Here is a 7338-nt window from a genome sequence, read left to right on the forward strand (position 1 = left end):
CTGATGCAGTTCTTGTGTTGAAACACGGCCATGTTGGATATATTTTACCACATGTCTTTCACAGTCTGTTCCAAAATGTAAATTTCGCAATAAATGTACATCATTTTACCTGTAACTTGTTTTCCTCTGAACTTATTATCTGTTCAAGATGAATTTATTACATTTTTCATATTTTCTTCTTATCCAGTCAGCGCAGTTGGCTCTCAGTTTAGCTGTGTGTGTATTGCTGGAAGATGTGCACTGTGTATTTTTATGTGTGTGTGTGATATGATGTATGTGTTCCCGGAAGGTGTGGAGTCTGCTGGTAGGGACCAGCTCCAATGACCACTGAGTGTGACTGATCTATGCAGAAATCTTCTACAAAGCAGGACATTAATTTATTCTTGGTTCTCTTCCCTCCCCCCCCCCCCCCCCCCTTTGTCTTCAGATCATGAATCTCTGCTCCCTTGTTCTGGTTTACTGCAATTAAGCATGGGGCAATGTTGCTGCAACTCGCTGTCTCCAGGTTATGGACATTTCATTTCTTTTCTGAACGTTCCCTTATTTTAGCTCATTACTTCACTCCATTCATTACTGTTGTTCTTGGCCCAAGAACTGTGCCTGTTGGATAACACCACCCGCCCCGCTGCTGCACAATCCTTGTTGACCTACATTTGAGAGGAATTCAGGTCAGGGAGTGGCCTCAACACAAACAAAGGATTGTGTGGATGTGAATTCATGTCTCTGCCCCTCTGGATGGGGTGTGTATAGGTTTTCATGTTTGTAGGTCTCTGGATGTGGTCTCTGTGTGCATAGGAGCCGACTCTGTGGGTGCTGTGGGTGCTTGAGCACCCCCAATATTGAGAAAATTCCTTGTATGTGTCCAGGGAGGGGTTATTTCCACTGGGCTTAGCACCCCCAATAATTTTGAAAAGTTGGCTCCTATGTCTGTGTGTGTGTTCATGTCTCTGCTCTTCTGGATGGGGTGTGTATGGTTTCTCATGCTTATGGGTCTCTGAATGCGGTCTGTGTGTGTGTGTGTATGTGTGTGTTCATGTCTCTGCCCCTCTAGGTGGGGTGTGTGTAGTTTTTCATGTTTGTGGGTCTCTGGATGTATTCTCTGTGTGTGTTCATGTCGCTGCTCTTCTGGATGGGGTGTGTATGATTTCTCATGTTTGTGGGTCTCTGGATGTGGTCTCTATGCGAGTGTACCCAGGGAAAGGACATGGAGACCGGCTGTGTGTGATGGCTCCCTGATAAGAGCTGGGTAGGAAGGAAAAAGACACTGTAAAGAACTCAGGCAGTTTGAATTTAGCTCATGCTCTTTTCACTTGCAGCTCAAGGCAGGTTCATTCAGCTATATTAAGCATTTCTGATTGGTCTCCAGGTTCTAAGTTAGGAGGAAACTCAGAAAAGCAAAGACCACAGGGAAGAGACTGCAGGGACTGAAAATACCAGAGGAGACTCAGCAATGTGCAGAAACTACAGGATGCTCAAAATACCAGAGGAAATTCCAGCAAGATGCAGAGAGTGTAGCGGCTGAAAATACCAAAAGAGATGCCAGCAAAAGGCAGAGAGCACAGAGGCTGAAAATAGCAGAGGAGACTTGCTCAGAACTCTACAAGTCTGGCCTCAGATAGTGCCCCCTTTCTCTCTATGCACTCTTCAAAACACAGATTTCATTACACACTGCTTGGAAATAAAAGTCTCTGATGACAGGTTAAGCTCTTGGTATTCTCTCTTCCAGTAATTTATTGCTTTACAGCTCGCCAATTGGGATTGACCCCTTGTGCTGCTGACCTTGGCCTCTGTCCTGGTAGATGGATTTCCTTCCACCAACCCATAAGGGACCTGGCAGAGAGGCAGTGTCCAGGGCTCAGGAAACAGTCTTCCCACCTAATGTCTCTCTAATGAACTCATGTTGCTAACTCTGGGCATCTTGCCCCTTGGGTTACTCATGGATCTTCTGGCATCAGCCTATCTGCCAGGCTGTGGGGTAAAGCCCAATACACACAGTGCCAGAGTGGGTTTTCCACCCACTGCATGCAGAAACTTGTTTGTGTCCCTGGAACCCAGGCCTGGCTCTGTTATGGAGCTGGATTGTAACTGGAGTCCCCAGATAGTCTGAAACTCCTGTAAAATGACACATGGTTCTGCACTGACTGGAAAACTCAAGTCATATTCTCTCCCTGATGCAGTTCACGGCTGGCTAAACCCTCATGACTGGGATTCTTAACATTATTTATTTATTTTAAAGCATTTATATCCCACATTTTCCCACCCATGGGCAGGCCCAATGTGGCTAACAGTAATCTACAGAAATCATACAACAGTTCTACAACAAACAATCAACAACATGGAAGTGAAAGAGACAAGGGAGTAATAGCAAAGGTGGGGAAATGTGGAAAGAGTAAGCTAATTCAATAGGTAGAGATGCGGGGCGGGTCTGGAGCATAAGCTTTTCCAAATAAGAAGGTCTTAAGATATTTTTTGAAGGTCGGATGATCAGGGGTAATTTTTACAAATTTTGGTTCTAACTGATCAGTGAAACCTTGGCACCTCCTTCCTAAACCATGCGTCCACTGGTGACTACTGACAGCTATGTATGTCGCTGATAGCTGCTAACGGCGCTAATATGGCTAAAATTTCATCAGTACACAGTTAAACTATCCCACTGACCTAATAAATGCCTGTCTAGGAAGATTCAGTAAATTACCTGATTAAGGACCCCTTCCTTAGCCAAACTAGCTGGTAGCATCTTCTTGAGGGAACAGCACAGAGAGTAGCAGCAGTCAAAGGTAAAATCCACCCAGACAGTTGCAGAAATTCAGAGACCCCTGCTTTCACCTGAACAATATTTAAAAGTAGTCAAAGCAATGTAACTGGCCAGAAACAGCTCCTGGCTAGTTAGATCACTGTTGGACAGTCCGGTTTTTATGGTGGTTCAGGATAAGAATTGTTTAGTCTGTTTTATGTACTGTTGTTTATTGTTTTCTGATATTACTTGTGTTTTTAGGGAAACCACCTAGGTTTTAGGTGGTATACAAACTTCTAAAATAAATAAATACACAGGACCATGTAAAAGTCAGTCCTGTCTTTATGTGGTACCCCATAACGGATTAAGTGCTGAACATCAAAATGGCTCCAGAAGCCCGGAAATTCAGTGCTCTGACTAGAATTTGCAAGATAGTGCAGATTATAAATATTGAAATAAATAAATGCTGAAGCCCGGACATTGCCCTGTTCAAGGTGAGTTAAATTTAGGTACACTAAGTATTTTCCCTGTCCCCAGAGGGCACAGGGAAACTCAGGAAGTTTGTTCCTGAGGCAATGGAAGGTCACAAGGCAGCACAGCGGGATTTGCACCCTGGCTTTCCTGGTTTCCAGCCTGCTGCTTTAACCATTAGGCATCCCTCCATTCTGGGAAGGATGATATTGGAGGAATCATGATTGTTGAGTTGGGGTTGGCCCAGCCTGACAGGTAATGGAGTGGAGTGGGGGAGGGCAGAAGGGTTAAAAAAGGTTCGTATAATTTCCTAGATGAAAAGTCCATAAGCCATTATTAAGATGGACTTCAGAAAATCCACTGCTTATTTCAAGGATAAGCAGTATAAAATGTACTGTTTTTGGATCTTGCCAGGTATTTGTGACCTGGATTGGCCACTGTTGGAAACAGGATTCTGAGCTTGATGGACCTTCCGTCTGTCCCAGTATGGCAACGCTTATCTTCTTATGTTCTAAGGTTCAAGTTCACCTAATTCAGGGATTGGGAACCACAGTCCTTGAGGGCCACAGCTCTGTCAGGTTTTGACAGAAGAAATGCACAATGAATATACATGAGATCTATTGCATACAATGGAAGATCAATCTCATGCATATTCGTTGTGGCAATCTTGAAAACTGGACTGGATCGTGACCCTTGAGGACCGTGGTTGCCCACCCCTGATGTAGGGTTTCTAATGTCCTTACACTGCTGCTGGGTGTATCACAGCCAATTCATGCAGAAATGGAAGCAAAATAGAGGCGACAGTCTCCGGTTACATAAATCCTGGTGACTCAGACGGTGTTTATACTGCACTGTTTGGGCTTCTGAGAAAAGTCACTCAATTCTGTCCCAGCTTCCTGAGCTCTGCAGGCAGTGCTGGGCCCTGGCCAGTGAAAGTCTCAGGACACCAAAGTGTTATCTACCTCGGATCAGCGAGACCCCTTTACCCCAGCCCTTAGTATCAAAGCCTTAGTCTTTCGCCTGAAACTAGGTTATTGAGGGCCCATGAATTATCCTCCCTGCCTGCATCTGGGCCAAGTCAGATTCTGTAATTAATATTCTTTGTACAACTGGGTCACTCAGGGCCCTAAGGTTAATACTCTTTGGCTCTTCCACCCCCATCCTTCACCGTGTCTGGGCCAAGGCGAGTTCTGGGAGCACAGTCACCTGATAACTTCCTTCCATAGTATGGCAAAGCTCTGTCACTGGGCCCAGATTCATCCAACAGGCTTCATCTAATCTTGGGTTTACCCCACTGCATGCAGGGACGTAGTTCTGATTCCCTCACTGCATTCCCTAAGAAATGCAAGACTATAGATCCCTGAACGCAATGGGAGAAACCCAGGGCTGAATCAAATCTGGATCCAGTTGGCCACCTTAGGTTGGCAGGAGAGGGGAGGATGTTTTTGTTATGCTGCATTTTTGGTATAGTTTGCTACACATGATTTCTTCTGTGTAAATATGTTTCTTCTTGGTCCCTGCGTGCTGATAATGTAACTTCATGTAGAGTTTTCAATGGTATTTCCTTGGCGTGAGCAGTCTTTTTTTGGATTGAACACACAGGGTATAAGTCACAATGAAGCAGAATAAAACACAAAGACTTAGTATTTACCCTTCTCTCTTCAGGTATCTCTTACTGCATAACATTGCACCCCCCATCCCCACACACACACACACCAGCCTCTCTCTCTCTGCCCTTCTCCTGCCAGACGAGTGAGATTTGCCAGAAAGCATCGCCCTCTGCTGGCGAAGCCTGATTATAGGTCTCACTCTAAATGTGTTTAGCTTATGAAGAGCCCTAGACTTCAAGATCATCTACCCAGGCATCATTTTATTGGGAAGCACAGAGCTACCAAGTTACCCAGATCCAGGCTGAAGATTTTACATCCCTTGATTTATCTTGTATGACCCAAGGAAGAAGAAAGAGCCTTATGGCTTTAAAACCAAGGGTTCTGGCTCTGCCAGGGATGTTGGTATTGAAATTTCCTCGCTGTTGTTTTTATTACTTGTGGTGGTAATTCCTTTCTTTTCCTCCAGCCAGATCAGCTCATGGACTTTTTGAATGCACGAGAGAATCCAACTGTTCCTGTATAACTCACTATATTGCTGTCTTAACCATTTGTTCTATGTCCACTGCATATCTCTTCTATTGACTTGATTAATTTCCTCATTTTGTCTCCCATTTGGTCTGCTAAAGTGTAAATTCCTATTGTGGAGAATTGTTTCCTTTATTTTTTTCCCCCATTCATTTGGTGACTGTAAATATTGAACAAGATAAATGGAGCTTGGGGCCTGACGTGAACAGATGCATGGAGTGAGAGCTCCTCAGCCTGATCATCAAGTTGGATTATTGTAGCTAAAATATGTCTCTTTATGCCTTGCCACTCTCACTCACTATTTTCTGGATATAGCAGAGAACAAAACTCCAAAATCCGATCAACAATTCTCGGTTTGAAAAGACTGAAAACTAATACTCTGACTCCAGACAATATGGTGAATAGAGACAAATGGAAACTGCTGGACCCTAGACTTGCAGAAATTCACACACTAAAAGACATGCTTACTGGAAGTGACCAAAAATCTTCAAAAAGAACTAGAGAATTTAAATTCTAAATGTAATCTATCTCAACAACAACAAAATCAATTGGAATAGAGAACATCGACTTTGGAACTAACAGCGCAGAAAACTAAGCACAATGAAACCAACATCCAGAAGCTTTAGCTCGACCTGGAGGGCTTATATAACCGCAATCGTAGAACCAACATCAGATTTTTGGGATTGACAGAAACTTCAGAGGGCTCTGATATGGTTTTTCCTCTTGGCTTTCGAAAATTGGAGATCCTTTGAGGCCTTCCTCTACTGCTAAACATCCAAGGCCTATCGTAGTGAAAACCCTTCATTACTAACATACTCTGAAAATTCTCATTACTGCAAAGTCTAAACAACATATCCTCTTTCAAGGTAGCCGTGTTAGTCCACTCTTAAAGTTATCAATAGAAATCAAACAAAATAAAACATGTAAAAGAAAATAAGATGATACCTTTTTTATTGGACATAACAATACATTTCTTGATTAGCTTTCGAAAGTTGCCCTTCTTCGTCAGATTTGCTTATTTCCGATCTGACGAAGAAGGGCAACTTTCGAAAGCTAATCAAGAAATGTATTAAGTTATGTCCAATAAAAAAGGTATCATCTTATTTTCTTTTCCATGTTTTATTTTGTTTGATTTCTATTGATAAAGGTAAGAAAATACTTTCTATTCCGGATCTAGAAAAAACAACTGTGCTTAAAAGAAAAACATTCCTGAATATGAGACAAGACCTTAAATATCTAGGAGCTAAATTTGGCCTGCTGTACCCCGCACGGATGATCATGACATATGCTAATAAAACAACTACCTCTATTGATCCTGCTTTTCTACAAGATTTTATTGATAGACATATAATGCAGTGAATATAATGTCATGTCTTTAAACTGAATTAATCTACCTTGGATTGCTGGTATTGAATCTTTTGATTTGCTGTGACAAATTTCACTGCGATTCACCTTAAGATGCCTGAAATACATATAAGATTATTCCAGTTTAATTTGATATATTGTTTTATACTTGATTGATTCTATTCCAGATCTACTGATTTATTTTCTTGAAGACATCAGGAAATACTACCTTAGGCTTGATTATCTGATCCATGAGTTACTTCATATCTATCCTGTTCTCAATGAATAATAAATATGTATTTATTTTATTTTGGCATAGGTTATAAATATTACAGGTGGCTTTTTAAATTTCACAGTTTAAAATGCATAATTTTTTTCTAATGTGGTAACCTGTTTTGATGATTTATCTTTAATTTGATGTATGAATCTACCTAATTGTCTTTAAATATTTTATTATGTCTCTTTAACTTTGCCAGATATATCCAGATTTGCTCTTTATTCTACAATTCATGTTTGATACATATTTTGATTTTGCTTGTTTTTAGCACTCGGGTCCATTTAATGGTTGAGGCTTCCCTCTGGGCCTCTTCATATTCTATCTGTCTCACCCATTGTGCGTTCCACATCTGACGGTGTAGGTTTACAATTTCTTTT

The sequence above is a fragment of the Microcaecilia unicolor genome, chromosome 3, assembly GCF_901765095.1.
Source record: "Microcaecilia unicolor chromosome 3, aMicUni1.1, whole genome shotgun sequence".
Classification (NCBI taxonomy): domain Eukaryota; kingdom Metazoa; phylum Chordata; class Amphibia; order Gymnophiona; family Siphonopidae; genus Microcaecilia; species Microcaecilia unicolor.